Here is a 15657-nt window from a genome sequence, read left to right on the forward strand (position 1 = left end):
CTTTTGCCAATCACCTTAAATCTGTGTCCTCTGGTTCTTGACCCTTCCGCCAATGGGAACAGTTTCTCTCTATCCACTCTGTCCAGACCCTTCATGATTTTGTATACCTCCATCAAATCTCCTCTCAACCCTCTCTGTCCCAAGGAGAACAACCCCAACTTCTCCAGTCTATCCACGTAACTGAAGTCCCTCATCCCTGGAACCATTCTAGTAAATCTCTTCTGCACCCTCTCTAAGGCCTTCACATCTTTCCTAAAGTGCGGTGCCCAGAACTGGACACGATACTCCAGTTGTGGTCGAACCAGCATTTTATAAAGGTTCATCGTGATTTCCTTGCTTTTGTACTCTGTGCCTCTATTTATAAAGCCCAGGATCCCGTATGCTTTTTTAACCACTTTCTCAACCTGCCCTGCCACCTTCAACGATTTGTGCACATAAACCCCCAGATCTCTCTGTTCCTGTACCCCTTTTAGAGTTGTGCCCTCTAGTTTATTTTGCCTCTCCTCGTTCTTCCTACCGAAATGTATCACTTCGCATTTTTCTGCGTTAAATTTCATCTGCCACGTTCCACCAGCCTGTCTGTATCCTCTTGAAGTCTATCACTATCCTCCTCACTGTTCACTACACTTCCAAGTTTTGTGTCATCTGCAAATTTGGAAATTGTGCCCTGTACACCCGAGTCCAAGTCATTAATATATATCGAGAAAAGCAGTGGTCCCAGCACCGACCCCTGGGGAACACCACTGTACACCTCCCTCCAGTCCGAAAAACAACCGTTCACCACTACTCTCCGTTTCCTGTCTCTTTGACAATTCTATATCCATGCTGCTACTGCCCCTTTATTAAATGGGCTTCAATTTTGATGACAAGCCTGTTATGTGGCACTTTATCAAACGCCTTTTGAAAGTCCATATAAACCGCATCCACCGCATTGCCCTCATTACCCATTCTCTCCCCCCCTCTCCCTGTTTCTTTTCCCCATTCTCTCCCTGTTTATTTTCCCCATTCTCTCCCGCCCTCTCCCTGTTTATTTTCCCCATTCTCCCCCCTCTCTCCCTGTTTATTTTCCCCATTCTCCCCCCTCTCTCCCTGTTTATTTTCCCCATTCTCTCCCTCTCTCCCTGTTTATTTTCCCCATTCTCTCCCCCTCTCTCCCTGTTTATTTTCCCCATTCTCTCCCCCTCTCTCCCTGTTTATTTTCCCCATTCGCTCCCCCTCTCTCCCTGTTTATTTTCCCCATTCTCTCCCCCTCTCTCCCTGTTTATTTTCCCCATTCTCTCCCCCCTCTCTCCCTGTTTATTTTCCCCATTCTCTCCCCCTCTCTCCCTGTTTATTTTCCCCATTCTCCCCCCTCTCTCCCTGTTTATTTTCCCCATTCTCTCCCCTCTCTCTCCCTGTTTATTTTCCCCATTCTCTCCCCCTCTCTCTCCCTGTTTATTTTCCCCATTCTCTCCCTCTCTCCCTGTTTATTTTCCCCATTCTCTCCCCCTCTCTCTCTGTTTATTTTCCCCATTCTCTCCCCCTCTCTCCCTGTTTATTTTCCCCATTCTCTCCCCCTCTCTCCCTGTTTATTTTCCCCATTCTCCCCCCCTCTCTCCCTGTTTATTTTCCCCATTCTCTCCCCTCTCTCTCCCTGTTTATTTTCCCCATTCTCTCCCCCTCTCTCTCTCTGTTTATTTTCCCCATTCTCTCCCCCTCTCTCCCTGTTTATTTTCCCCATTCTCCCCCCTCTCTCCCTGTTTATTTTCCCCATTCTCTCCCCCTCTCTCCCTGTTTATTTTCCCCATTCTCCCTCTCTCTCCCTGTTTATTTTCCCCATTCTCTCCCTCTCTCCCTGTTTATTTTCCCCATTCTCTCCCCCTCTCTCCCTGTTTATTTTCCCCATTCTCTCCCTCTCTCTCTCTCTGTTTATTTTCCCCATTCCCTCCCCCTCTCTCTCCCTGTTTATTTTCCCCATTCTCTCTCCCTCTCTCCCTGTTTATTTTCCCCATTCTCCCCCTCTCTCCCTGTTTATTTTCCCCATTCTCTCCCTCTCTCCCTGTTTATTTTCCCCATTCTCCCCCTCTCTCCCTGTTTATTTTCCCCATTCTCTCCCTCTCTCCCTGTTTATTTTCCCCATTCTCCCCCTCTCTCCCTGTTTATTTTCCCCATTCTCTCTCCCCCTCTCTTCCTGTTTATTTTCCCCATTCTCTCCCCTCTCTCTCCCTGTTTATTTTCCCCATTCTCTCCCCCCTCTCTCCCTGTTTATTTTCCCCATTCTCCCCCTCTCTCCCTGTTTATTTTCCCCATTCTCTCCCCCCTCTCTCCCTGTTTATTTTCCCCATTCTCTCTCTCTCCCTGTTTATTTTCCCCATTCTCTCCCCCTCTCTTCCTGTTTATTTTCCCCATTCTCTCCCCCTCTCTCCCTGTTTATTTTCCCCATTCTCCCCCTCTCTCCCTGTTTATTTTCCCCATTCTCTCCCCTCTCTCTCCCTGTTTATTTTCCCCATTCTCTCCCCCCTCTCTCCCTGTTTATTTTCCCCATTCTCCCCCCTCTCTCCCTGTTTATTTTCCCCATTCTCTCCCCCCTCTCTCCCTGTTTATTTTCCCCATTCTCTCTCTCTCCCTGTTTATTTTCCCCATTCTCTCCCCCTCTCTTCCTGTTTATTTTCCCCATTCTCTCCCCCTCTCTCTCTGTTTATTTTCCCCATTCTCTCCCCCTCTCTCTCCCTGTTTATTTTCCCCATTCTCCCCCCTCTCTCCCTGTTTATTTTCCCCATTCTCCCCCTCTCTCCCTGTTTATTTTCCCCATTCTCTCTCCCCCTCTCCCTGTTTATTTTCCCCATTCTCTCCCCCCTCTCTCCCTGTTTATTTTCCCCACTCTCTCTCTCTCCCTGTTTATTTTCCCCATTCTCTCCCCCTCTCTCCCTGTTTATTTTCCCCATTCTCTCCCTCTCTCTCTCTGTTTATTTTCCCCATTCTCTCCCCCCTCTCCCTGTTTATTTTCCCCATTCTCTCCCTCTCTCTCTGTTTATTTTCCCCATTCTCCCCCCTCTCTCCCTGTTTATTTTCCCCATTCTCTCCCTCTCTCCCTGTTTATTTTCCCCATTCTCTCCCCCTCTCTCCCTGTTTATTTTCCCCATTCTCTCCCCCTCTCTCCGTTTATTTTCCCCATTCTCTCCCCCTCTCTCCGTTTATTTTCCCCATTCTCTCCCCCTCTCTCCCTGTTTATTTTCCCCATTCTCTCCCTCTCTCTCCCTGTTTATTTTCCCCATTCTCTCCCTCTCTCTCTGTTTATTTTCCCCATTCTCTCCCTCTCTCTCCTGTTTATTTTCCCCATTCTCTCCCCCTCTCTCCGTTTATTTTCCCCATTCGCTCCCCCTCTCTCCCTGTTTATTTTCCCCATTCTCTCCCCCTCTCTCCCTGTTTATTTTCCCCATTCTCTCCCTCTCTCTCCCTGTTTATTTTCCCCATTCTCTCCCCCTCTCTCTCCCTGTTTATTTTCCCCATTCTCTCCCTCTCTCTCTGTTTATTTTCCCCATTCTCTCCCCCTCTCTCTCCCTGTTTATTTTCCCCATTCTCTCCCTCTCTCCCTGTTTATTTTCCCCATTCTCTCCCCCTCTCTCCCTGTTTATTTTCCCCATTCTCTCCCTCTCTCTCTCTCTGTTTATTTTCCCCATTCCCTCCCCCTCTCTCTCCCTGTTTATTTTCCCCATTCTCCCCCCTCTCTCCCTGTTTATTTTCCCCATTCTCCCCCCTCTCTCCCTGTTTATTTTCCCCATTCTCTCCCTCTCTCCCTGTTTATTTTCCCCATTCTCTCCCCCTCTCTCCCTGTTTATTTTCCCCATTCTCTCCCCCTCTCTCCCTGTTTATTTTCCCCATTCGCTCCCCCTCTCTCCCTGTTTATTTTCCCCATTCTCTCCCCCTCTCTCCCTGTTTATTTTCCCCATTCTCTCCCCCCTCTCTCCCTGTTTATTTTCCCCATTCTCTCCCCCTCTCTCCCTGTTTATTTTCCCCATTCTCCCCCCTCTCTCCCTGTTTATTTTCCCCATTCTCTCCCCTCTCTCTCCCTGTTTATTTTCCCCATTCTCTCCCCCTCTCTCTCCCTGTTTATTTTCCCCATTCTCTCCCTCTCTCCCTGTTTATTTTCCCCATTCTCTCCCCCTCTCTCTCTGTTTATTTTCCCCATTCTCTCCCCCTCTCTCCCTGTTTATTTTCCCCATTCTCTCCCCCTCTCTCCCTGTTTATTTTCCCCATTCTCCCCCCCTCTCTCCCTGTTTATTTTCCCCATTCTCTCCCCTCTCTCTCCCTGTTTATTTTCCCCATTCTCTCCCCCTCTCTCTCTCTGTTTATTTTCCCCATTCTCTCCCCCTCTCTCCCTGTTTATTTTCCCCATTCTCCCCCCTCTCTCCCTGTTTATTTTCCCCATTCTCTCCCCCTCTCTCCCTGTTTATTTTCCCCATTCTCCCTCTCTCTCCCTGTTTATTTTCCCCATTCTCTCCCTCTCTCCCTGTTTATTTTCCCCATTCTCTCCCCCTCTCTCCCTGTTTATTTTCCCCATTCTCTCCCTCTCTCTCTCTCTGTTTATTTTCCCCATTCCCTCCCCCTCTCTCTCCCTGTTTATTTTCCCCATTCTCTCTCCCTCTCTCCCTGTTTATTTTCCCCATTCTCCCCCTCTCTCCCTGTTTATTTTCCCCATTCTCTCCCTCTCTCCCTGTTTATTTTCCCCATTCTCCCCCCTCTCTCCCTGTTTATTTTCCCATTCTCTCCCTCTCTCCCTGTTTATTTTCCCCATTCTCCCCCTCTCTCCCTGTTTATTTTCCCCATTCTCTCTCCCCCTCTCTTCCTGTTTATTTTCCCCATTCTCTCCCCCTCTCTCCCTGTTTATTTTCCCCATTCTCTCCCCCCTCTCTCCCTGTTTATTTTCCCCATTCTCCCCCCTCTCTCCCTGTTTATTTTCCCCATTCTCTCCCCCCTCTCTCCCTGTTTATTTTCCCCATTCTCTCCCTCTCTCCCTGTTTATTTTCCCCATTCTCTCCCCCTCTCTCTCCTGTTTATTTTCCCCATTCTCTCCCCCTCTCTCCCTGTTTATTTTCCCCATTCTCCCCCTCTCTCCCTGTTTATTTTCCCCATTCTCTCCCCTCTCTCTCCCTGTTTATTTTCCCCATTCTCTCCCCCCTCTCTCCCTGTTTATTTTCCCCATTCTCCCCCCTCTCTCCCTGTTTATTTTCCCCATTCTCTCCCCCCTCTCTCCCTGTTTATTTTCCCCATTCTCTCTCTCTCTCCCTGTTTATTTTCCCCATTCTCTCCCCCTCTCTCCTGTTTATTTTCCCCATTCTCTCCCCCTCTCTCTCCTGTTTATTTTCCCCATTCTCTCCCCTCTCTCTCCCTGTTTATTTTCCCCATTCTCCCCCCTCTCTCCCTGTTTATTTTCCCCATTCTCCCCCTCTCTCCCTGTTTATTTTCCCCATTCTCTCTCCCCCTCTCCCTGTTTATTTTCCCCATTCTCTCCCCCTCTCTCTCCCTGTTTATTTTCCCCATCTCTCTCTCTCTCCCTGTTTATTTTCCCCATTCTCTCCCCCTCTCTCCCTGTTTATTTTCCCCATTCTCTCCCTCTCTCTCTCTGTTTATTTTCCCCATTCTCTCCCCCTCTCCCTGTTTATTTTCCCCCATTCTCTCCCTCTCTCTCCTGTTTATTTTCCCCATTCTCCCCCCTCTCTCCCTGTTTATTTTCCCCATTCTCTCCCCTCTCTCCCTGTTTATTTTCCCCCATTCTCTCCCCCTCTCTCCCTGTTTATTTTCCCCATTCTCTCCCCCTCTCTCCTGTTTATTTTCCCCATTCTCTCCCCCTCTCTCCGTTTATTTTCCCCATTCTCTCCCCCCTCTCTCCCTGTTTATTTTCCCCATTCTCTCCCCTCTCTCTCCCTGTTTATTTCCCCATTCTCTCCCTCTCTCTCTGTTTATTTTCCCCATTCTCTCCCTCTCTCTCCCTGTTTATTTTCCCCATTCTCTCCCCCTCTCTCCGTTTATTTTCCCCATTCTCTCCCCCTCTCTCCCTGTTTATTTTCCCCATTCTCTCCCCCTCTCTCCCTGTTTATTTTCCCCATTCTCTCCCTCTCTCTCCCTGTTTATTTTCCCCATTCTCTCCCCCTCTCTCTCCCTGTTTATTTTCCCATTCTCTCCCTCTCTCCTGTTTATTTTCCCCATTCTCTCCCCCTCTCTCTCCCTGTTTATTTTCCCATTCTCTCCCCCTCTCCCTGTTTATTTTCCCCATTCTCTCCCTCTCTCTCTCCCTGTTTATTTTCCCCATTCTCTCCCCCTCTCTCTCCCTGTTTATTTTCCCATTCCCTCCCCCTCTCCCTGTTTATTTTCCCCATTCTCTCCCTCTCTCTCTCCCTGTTTATTTTCCCCATTCTCTCCCCCTCTCTCTCCCTGTTTATTTTCCCCATTCTCTCCCCCTCTCTCTCCCTGTTTATTTTCCCCATTCTCTCCCCCTCTCCCTGTTTATTTTCCCCATTCTCTCCCCCTCTCTCTCCCTGTTTATTTTCCCCATTCTCTCCCCCCCCTCTCTCTCCCTGTTTATTTTCCCCATTCTCTCCCCTCTCTCTCCCTGTTTATTTTCCCCATTCTCCCCCCTCTCTCCCTGTTTATTTTCCCCATTCTCTCCCTCTCTCCCTGTTTATTTTCCCCATTCTCCCCCTCTCTCCCTGTTTATTTTCCCCATTCTCTCCCTCTCTCCCTGTTTATTTTCCCCATTCTCCCCCTCTCTCCCTGTTTATTTTCCCATTCTCTCTCCCCTCTCTTCCTGTTTATTTTCCCCATTCTCCCCCTCTCTCCCTGTTTATTTTCCCCATTCTCTCTCCCCCTCTCTTCCTGTTTATTTTCCCCATTCTCTCCCCTCTCTCTCCCTGTTTATTTTCCCCATTCTCTCCCCCTCTCTCCCTGTTTATTTTCCCCATTCTCCCCCTCTCTCCCTGTTTATTTTCCCCATTCTCTCCCCCCCTCTCTCCCTGTTTATTTTCCCCATTCTCTCTCTCTCCCTGTTTATTTTCCCCATTCTCTCCCCCTCTCTTCCTGTTTATTTTCCCCATTCTCTCCCCCTCTCTCCCTGTTTATTTTCCCCATTCTCTCCCCCCTCTCTCCCTGTTTATTTTCCCCATTCTCTCCCCCTCTCTCTCTCTGTTTATTTTCCCCATCTCTCCCCCCCTCTCTCCCTGTTTATTTTCCCCATTCTCTCCCCCTCTCTCCCTGTTTATTTTCCCCATTCTCTCCCCCTCTCTCCCTGTTTATTTTCCCCATTCTCTCCCCCTCTCTCCCTGTTTATTTTCCCCATTCTCTCCCCCTCTCTCCCTGTTTATTTTCCCCATTCTCTCCCCTCTCTCCCTGTTTATTTTCCCCATTCTCTCCCCCTCTCTCCCTGTTTATTTTCCCCATTCTCTCTCCCTGTTTATTTTCCCCATTCTCCCCCCTCTCTCCCTGTTTATTTTCCCCATTCTCTCCCCCTCTCTCCCTGTTTATTTTCCCCATTCTCTCTCCCTCTCTCTCCCTGTTTATTTTCCCCATTCACCCCCCTCTCTCCCTGTTTATTTTCCCCATTCTCTCCCCCTCTCTCCCTGTTTATTTTCCCCATTCTCTCCCCTCTCTCCCTGTTTATTTTCCCCATTCTCTCCCCCCTCTCTCCCTGTTTATTTTCCCCATTCTCTCCCTCTCTCCCTGTTTATTTTCCCCATTCTCTCCCCCTCTCTCTCCCTGTTTATTTTCCCCATTCTCTCTCCCCCTCTCTCCCTGTTTATTTTCCCCATTCTCTCCCTCTCTCTCCCTGTTTATTTTCCCCATTCTCCCCCCCTCTCTCCCTGTTTATTTTCCCCATTCTCTCCCCTCTCTCTCCTGTTTATTTTCCCCATTCTCTCCCCCTCTCTCCCTGTTTATTTTCCCCATTCTCCCCCCTCTCTCCCTGTTTATTTTCCCCATTCTCTCCCCCTCTCTCCTGTTTATTTTCCCCATTCTCTCCCCCTCTCTCCCTGTTTATTTTCCCCATTCTCTCCCCCTCTCTCCCTGTTTATTTTCCCCATTCTCTCCCCTCTCTCCCTGTTTATTTTCCCCATTCTCTCCCCCCTCTCTCCCTGTTTATTTTCCCCCATTCTCTCCCCCTCTCTCCCTGTTTATTTTCCCCATTCTCTCCCCTCTCTCTCCCTGTTTATTTTCCCCATTCTCTCCCCCTCTCTCCCTGTTTATTTTCCCCATTCTCTCCCCTCTCTCTCCCTGTTTATTTTCCCCATTCTCTCCCTCTCTCTCCCTGTTTATTTTCCCCATTCTCTCCCTCTCTCTCCCTGTTTATTTTCCCCATTCTCTCTCCCTCTCTCCCTGTTTATTTTCCCCATTCTCCCCCCTCTCTCCCTGTTTATTTTCCCCATTCTCTCCCCCTCTCTCCCTGTTTATTTTCCCCATTCTCCCCCCCTCTCTCCCTGTTTATTCCCCATTCTCTCTCCCTCTCTCCCTGTTTATTTTCCCCATTCTCTCCCCCTCTCTCTCTGTTTATTTTCCCCATTCTCTCCCCCTCTCTTCCTGTTTATTTTCCCCATTCTCCCCCCTCTCTCCTGTTTATTTTCCCCATTCTCTCCCCCTCTCTCCCTGTTTATTTTCCCCATTCTCTCCCCCTCTCTCCCTGTTTATTTTCCCCATTCTCTCCCCCTCTCTCCCTGTTTATTTTCCCCATTCTCCCCCCTCTCTCCCTGTTTATTTTCCCCATTCTCTCCCCTCTCTCCCTGTTTATTTTCCCCATTCTCTCCCTCTCTCCCTGTTTATTTTCCCCATTCTCTCCCCCTCTCTCCCTGTTTATTTTCCCCATTCTCCCCCCTCTCTCCCTGTTTATTTTCCCCATTCTCCCCCTCTCTCTCCCTGTTTATTTTCCCCATTCTCTCCCCCTCTCTCTCTGTTTATTTTCCCCTTTCTCTCCCCCTCTCTCCCTGTTTATTTTCCCCATTCTCTCCCCCTCTCTCTCCACTCTCCCTGTTTATTTTCCCCATTCTCCCCCCTCTCTCCCTGTTTATTTTCCCCATTCTCCCCCCTCTCTCCCTGTTTATATTCCCCATTCTCTCCCCCTCTCTCCCTGTTTATTTTCCCCATTCTCTCCCCCTCTCTCCCTGTTTATTTTCCCCATTCTCTCCCCCCTCTCTCCCTGTTTATTTTCCCCATTCTCCCCCCTCTCTCCCTGTTTATTTTCTCACCTCAGGCCTTCACTCACCTCAATCCCACTCCACCGGCTGTCGTCAAGGACATCTGCGCATGCGCCTGACCTCCACTGCCCTGCTTGACAGCCCGCCCGGCGGCGGGCGCCATCTTGTTGAGGGGCAGTTTCCCGCATCTTGTTGAGGGCACGGCCCGCCTGTCTCTGGAAAGGGCACTTTGCGCCATCTTGGTGAGGGGCACGCCCCGCACATCTGAGGGCGAGACACGGTCCGCCATCTTGGTGGGGGGCACGGACCGCCATCTTGTTGAGGGCACTGACCGCCGATCTGTGGAAGGGGCACTTTGCGCCATCTTGGTGAGGGGCACGGCCCTCCATCTTGGTGAGGGGCACGGCCCGCCCATCTTGGTGAGGGGCACGTACCGCCATCTTGATGAGGGACACATTGCGCCATCTTGATGCGTGGCACGGCCCTCCATCTTGGTGAGGGGCACATACCGCCATCTTGGTGAGGGGCACATTGTGCCATCTTGGTGCGTGGCACGGCCCTCAATCTTGGTGAGGGGCACGGTCCGCCCATCTTGGTGAGGGGCACTGCCCTCCATCTTGGTGAGGGTCACGGCCCGCCCATCTTGGTGAGGAGCACTGCCCTCCATCTTGGTGAGGGGCACGGCCTGCCATCTTGTTGAGGGGCAGGGCACACACAGCGCAGAGACTCCCGAGTTCAGGGAACGCACAGCGCCGACACTCCCGAGTTCAGAGAACGCACAGCGCCGACACTCCCGAGTTCAGGGGACGCACAGCGCCGACACTCCCGAGTTCAGGGGACGCACAGCGCCGACACTCCCGAGTTCAGGGGACGCACAGCGCCGACACTCCCGAGTTCAGAGAACGCACAGCGCCGACACTCCCGAGTTCAGGGGACGCACAGCGCCGAGACTCCCGAGTTCAGGGGACGCACAGCGCCGACACTCCCGAGTTCAGGGAACGCACAGTGCCGACACTCCCGAGTTCAGGGAACGCACAGTGCCGACACTCCCGAGTTCAGGGGACGCACAGAGCCGACACTCCCAAGTTCAGGGGACGCACAGCGCCGACACTCCCGAGTTCAGGGGACGCACAGCGCCGAGACTCCCGAGTTCAGGGACGCACAGCGCCGACACTCCCGAGTTCAGGGAACGCACAGTGCCGACACTCCCGAGTTCAGGGAACGCACAGTGCCGACACTCCCGAGTTCAGGGGACGCACAGAGCCGACACTCCCGAGTTCAGGGGGACGCACGGCGCCGACACTCCCGAGTTCAGGGGACGCATGGCGCCGACACTCCGAGTTCAGGGACGCACGGCGCCGACACTCCCGAGTTCAGGGAACGCACGGCGCCGAGACTCCCGAGTTCAGGGAACGCACGGTGCCGAGACTCCCGAGTTCAGGGAACGCACGGCGCCGAGACTCCCGAGTTCAGGGAACGCACGGCGCCGAGACTCCCGAGTTCAGGGAATGCACAGCGCCGACACTCCCGAGTTCAGGGAACGCACGGCGCCGAGAACTCCCGAGTTCAGGGAATGCACAGCGCCGACACTCCCGAGTTCAGGGGACGCACAGCGCCGACACTCCCGAGTTCAGGAACGCACAGTGCCGACACTCCCGAGTTCAGGGAACGCACAGTGCCGACACTCCCGAGTTCAGGGGACGCACAGAGCCGACACTCCCGAGTTCAGGGGACGCACGGCGCCGACACTCCCGAGTTCAGGGGACGCATGGCGCCGACACTCCCGAGTTCAGGGGACGCACGGCGCCGACACTCCCGAGTTCAGGGAACGCACGGCGCCGAGACTCCCGAGTTCAGGGAACGCACGGTGCCGAGACTCCCGAGTTCAGGGAACGCACGGCGCCGAGACTCCCGAGTTCAGGGAACGCACGGCGCCGAGACTCCCGAGTTCAGGGAATGCACAGCGCCGACACTCCCGAGTTCAGGGAACGCACGGCGCCGAGACTCCCGAGTTCAGGGAATGCACAGCGCCGACACTCCCGAGTTCAGGGGACGCACGGCGCGTCTTTCCCCTGACCTGTTGGAACCGTCCGCCATTTTAGATGAGGCAGTGGCCGAGCGCCAGGCTCGTTGGTCAAAGGAGATGGTTGGTTCCCACTCCCTCCATCCCCCCTCTCTCCTCCTCCCTCCTCCCCCCCCCCCCGCCATCCCTCCATCCCCTTCCCTCCTACTCCCTCCAACCATCCCCCCTTCAATCTCCATCCCTCCATTTCCTCTCCCACCTCCTCCCTCCCTGTCCCTCCATTCGCCATCCCTCCTCCCTCCCTCCTCCATCCAAACCCCTCTCCACCCCTCCCTCTTCCCTCCACCCCTCCCTCCGCCCTCCCTCCATGCCTCCATTCCCCCTCCACCCCCTCCCTATTCCCCTCCCTCCATTCTACCCCTCCCTCCATCCCCCTCCCTTCCCCTCTCTCTCCCCTCCATTCTCCCACTCCATTCCTCCTCCTCCTCCTAGCTCTCTCCTCCCTCCTCAACCTCCTCCTCACCCGCCTTCCTCTCTCCCTCCTCTCTCCCCTCCTCCTCTCTCCATTCTCCTCTCTCTCTCTCTCTCTCCCTTCCTCTCCCTCTCTCTCCATCCGCTCCTCTCCTCTCCCTCGATCCCCATCCTCTCTTCCTCCTCTCCCCGTCTCCCTCCATCGCCTCCTCTCCCCATCTCCTCCCCCTCTCCCTCTCTCCTTTCCTCCACCTCTCCTCCCTCCTTTCCTCCTCCACACCCCCTCACTCTCCTGCTTCTCTCCCTCCCCTCTTCCCCTTCCTTCCTCCTCTCCCCTCCCTCCCTCCCTCTCCCTCCTCTCCCCCTCTCCCCCTCACCTCGCCTACCCACTCCCCCATCCCCCACCGCACTCCCCTCATCGACCCTCTCCGTTACTTCATCAAAGAACTCAATCAAGTTAATCAAAAGACGATTTTCCTTTAACAAATCCGTGCTGACTTTCGTTAATTAGCCCAGCCTTCTCCGAGTGCCAATTAATTTTGTTCCCGGATTATTGTCTCTAAAAGTTTCCCGACGTTGAGCCGACCGGCCTGTAATTGCCGAGTTTGTCCCTCTCCCCTTTTTTGAACAGGGGTGTGACATTTGCAATCCTCCAGTCCTCCCGTGATATTGTGATCGCTGTTCCCCGAATGCTCCCCCATTGAAACATTCTCCACCTCATTCCCCACATCGAGATCCTGCGCTGCTTCCGTCTCCGTGGCCTGGGAACACATTGCTCCGGAAAGTTGTCCTGTCGACATTTCAGGAATTCCTCCCCTTTACGCTGTTACTATCCCAGTCTATGTTGGGATAATCGCTTTTCAGTCCCACCCCTCGAGAAATGAACCCCAGCGATCGATTTGCTTTTTTTTATAACCTGCGTCGCTACTTTTAGTGATCTGTGCATCTGTACTCCCAGATCCCTCTGCTCCTCGATCACCAGATCCCTCTGCACCTCTACCACCAGATCCCTCTGCTCCCCTACCCCAGATCCCTCTGCTCCCCTACCCCCAGATACCTCTGCTCCCCTACCCCCAGATCCCTCTGCTCCCCTACCCCAGATCCCTCTGCACCTCCACCACCAGATCCCTGTGCTCCCCTACCCCCAGATCCCTCTGCCCCTCTACCCCCAGATCCCTCTGCCCCTCTACCCCAGATCCCTCTGCTCCCCTACCCCCAGATCCTTCTGCTCCCCTACCCCCAGATCCCTCTGCACCTCTACCACCAGATCCCTCTGCTCCCCTACCTCCCCCAGATCCCTCTGCTCCCCTCCCCCCAGATCCTCTGCCCCCTACCCCAGATCCCTCTGCTCCCTACCCCCAGATCCCTCTGCACCTCCACCACCAGATCCCTGTGCTCCCCTACCCCCAGATCCCTCTGCCCCTCTACCCCCAGATCCCTCTGCCCCTCTACCCCCAGATCCCTCTGCTCCCCTACCCCAGATCCTTCTGCTCCCCTACCCCCAGATCCCTCTGCACCTCTACCACCAGATCCCTCTGCTCCCCTACCCCAGATCCCTCTGCTCCCCTACCCCCAGATCCCTCTGCTCCCCTACCCCCAGATCCCTCTGCTCCCCTACCACCAGATCCCTCTGCTCCCCTACCCCCAGATCCCTCTGCACCTCTACCACCAGATCCCTCTGCTCCTCCACCCCCAGATCCCTCTGCCCCTCTACCCCCAGATCCCTCTGCTCCCCTAACCCCAGATCCCTCTGCTCCTCCACCCCAGATCCTCTGCTCCTCGATCACCAGATCCCTCTGCACCTCTACCACCAGATCCCTCTGCTCCCCTACCCCCAGATCCCTCTGCTCCCCTACCCCAGATCCCTCTGCTCCCTACCCCAGATCCCTCTGCTCCCCTACCCCCAGATCCCTCTGCCCCCCACCCCCAGATCCCTCTGCCCCCCACCCCCAGATCCCTCTGCCCCTCCACCCCCAGATCCCTCTGCTCCCCTACCCCCAGATCCCTCTGCTCCTCCACCCCCCGATCCCTCTGCCCCTCTACCCCCAGATCCCTCTGCTCCCCTACCCCCAGATCCCTCTGCTCCCCTACCCCCAGATCCCTCTGCCCCCCACCCCCAGATCCTCTGCCCCCCACCCCCAGATCCCTCTGCTCCTCCACCCCCAGATCCCTCTGCCCCTCTACCCCCAGATCCCTCTGCCCCTCTACCCCCAGATCCCTCTGCCCCCCACCCCAGATCCCTCTGCCCCTCCACTCCCAGATCCCTCTGCTCCCCCACCCCCCAGATCCCTCTGCTCCCCCACCCCCAGATCCCTCTGCTCCCCCACCCCCAGATCCCTCTGCCCCCCCACCCCCAGATCCCTCTGCCCCTCTACCCCCAGATCCCTCTGCTCCCCCACCCCCAGATCCCTCTGCTCCCCCACCCCAGATCCCTCTGCTCCCCACCCCAGATCCCTCTGCCCCTCTACGCCCAGATCCCTCTGCTCCCCCACCCCAGATCCCTCTGCCCCTCCACCCCAGATCCCTCTGCCCCTCCACCCCCAGATCCCTCTGCCCCTCCACCCCCAGATCCCTCTGCCCCTCTACCCCAGATCCCTCTGCTCCCCCACCCCCAGATCCCCCTGCCCCTCTACCCCCAGATCCCTCTGCTCCCGACCCCCAGATCCCTCTGCTCCCCCACCCCCAGATCCCTCTACACCCTCCACCCCCAGATCCCTCTGCTCCCCCACCCCCAGATCCCTCTGCCCCTCTACCCCCAGATCCCTCTGCTCCCCCACCCCAGATCCCCCTGCCCCTCTACCCCCAGATCCCTCTGCCCCTCTACCCCCAGATCCCTCTGCACCCCTACCCCCAGATCCCTCTGCACCCTACCCCCAGATCCCTCTGCCCCTCCACCCCCAGATCCCTCTGCTCCCCTACCCCAGATCCCTCTGCCCCCAGATCCCTCTGCCCTCCACCCCCAGATCCCTCTGCTCCCCTACCCCCAGATCCCTCTGCCCCTCTACTCCAGATCCCTCTGCCCCTCTACCCCCAGATCCCTCTGCTCCCCACCCCCAGATCCCCCTGCCCCTCTACCCCCAGATCCCTCTGCTCCCCCACCCCCAGATCCCCCTGCCCCTCTACCCCCAGATCCCTCTGCTCCCCCACCCCCAGATCCCTTTGCACCCTCCACCCCCAGATCCCTCTGCTCCCCCACCCCCAGATCCCCCTGCCCCTCTACCCCCAGATCCCTCTGCACCCCTACCCCCAGATCCCTCTGCTCCCCCACCCCCAGATCCCCCTGCCCCTCCACCCCCAGATCCCTCTGCCCCTCCACCCCCAGATCCTCTGCTCCCCTACCCCCAGATCCCTCTACCCCTCCACCCCCAGATCCCTCTGCCCCTCCACCCCCCAGATCCTCTGCTCCCCTACCCCCAGATCCCTCTGCCCCTCTACCCCCAGATCCCTCTGCCCCTCTACCCCCAGATCCCTCTGCTCCCCACCCCCAGATCCCCCTGCCCCTCTACCCCAGATCCCTCTGCTCCCCGACCCCCAGATCCCTCTGCTCCCCCACCCCCAGATCCCTCTGCACCCTCCACCCCCAGATCCCTCTGCTCCCCCACCCCAGATCCCTCTGCCCCTCTACCCCCAGATCCCTCTGCTCCCCCACCCCCAGATCCCCCTGCCCCTCTACCCCCATATCCCTCTGCCCCTCTACCCCCAGATCCCTCTGCACCCCTACCCCCAGATCCCTCTGCCCCTCCACCCCCAGATCCCTCTGCTCCCCTACCCCCAGATCCCTCTGCCCCTCCACCCCCAGATCCCTCTGCTCCCCTACCCCCAGATCCCTCTGCCCCTCTACCCCAGATCCCTCTGCACCCCTACCCCCAGATCCCTCTGCACCCCCACCCCCAGATCCCTCTGCCCTCTACCCCCAGATCCCTCTGCCCCTCTACCCCCAGATCCCTCTGCTCCCCTACCCCCAGATCCCTCTGCCCCTCTACCCCCAGATCCCTCTGCCCCTCTACC

General features: G+C 55.4%; 1 protein-coding gene across 1 annotated transcript in view; it reads right to left on the reverse strand.

Moving 5' to 3' along the window:
* The window catches only part of pnkp (polynucleotide kinase 3'-phosphatase), a gene marked incomplete at its 3' end in the record, with an annotated part of 42641 nt that extends 33342 nt beyond the window's left edge, over positions 1-9299 (reverse strand). Inside the window, exon 1 of the mRNA XM_067976935.1 lies at positions 9224-9299. The remainder of the gene's footprint in view (positions 1-9223) is intronic.
* Positions 9300-15657: the final 6358 nt, after the last annotated feature.

This window comes from Heptranchias perlo, unplaced genomic scaffold (assembly GCF_035084215.1).
Source record: "Heptranchias perlo isolate sHepPer1 unplaced genomic scaffold, sHepPer1.hap1 HAP1_SCAFFOLD_1138, whole genome shotgun sequence".
Taxonomy (NCBI): Eukaryota; Metazoa; Chordata; class Chondrichthyes; order Hexanchiformes; family Hexanchidae; genus Heptranchias; species Heptranchias perlo.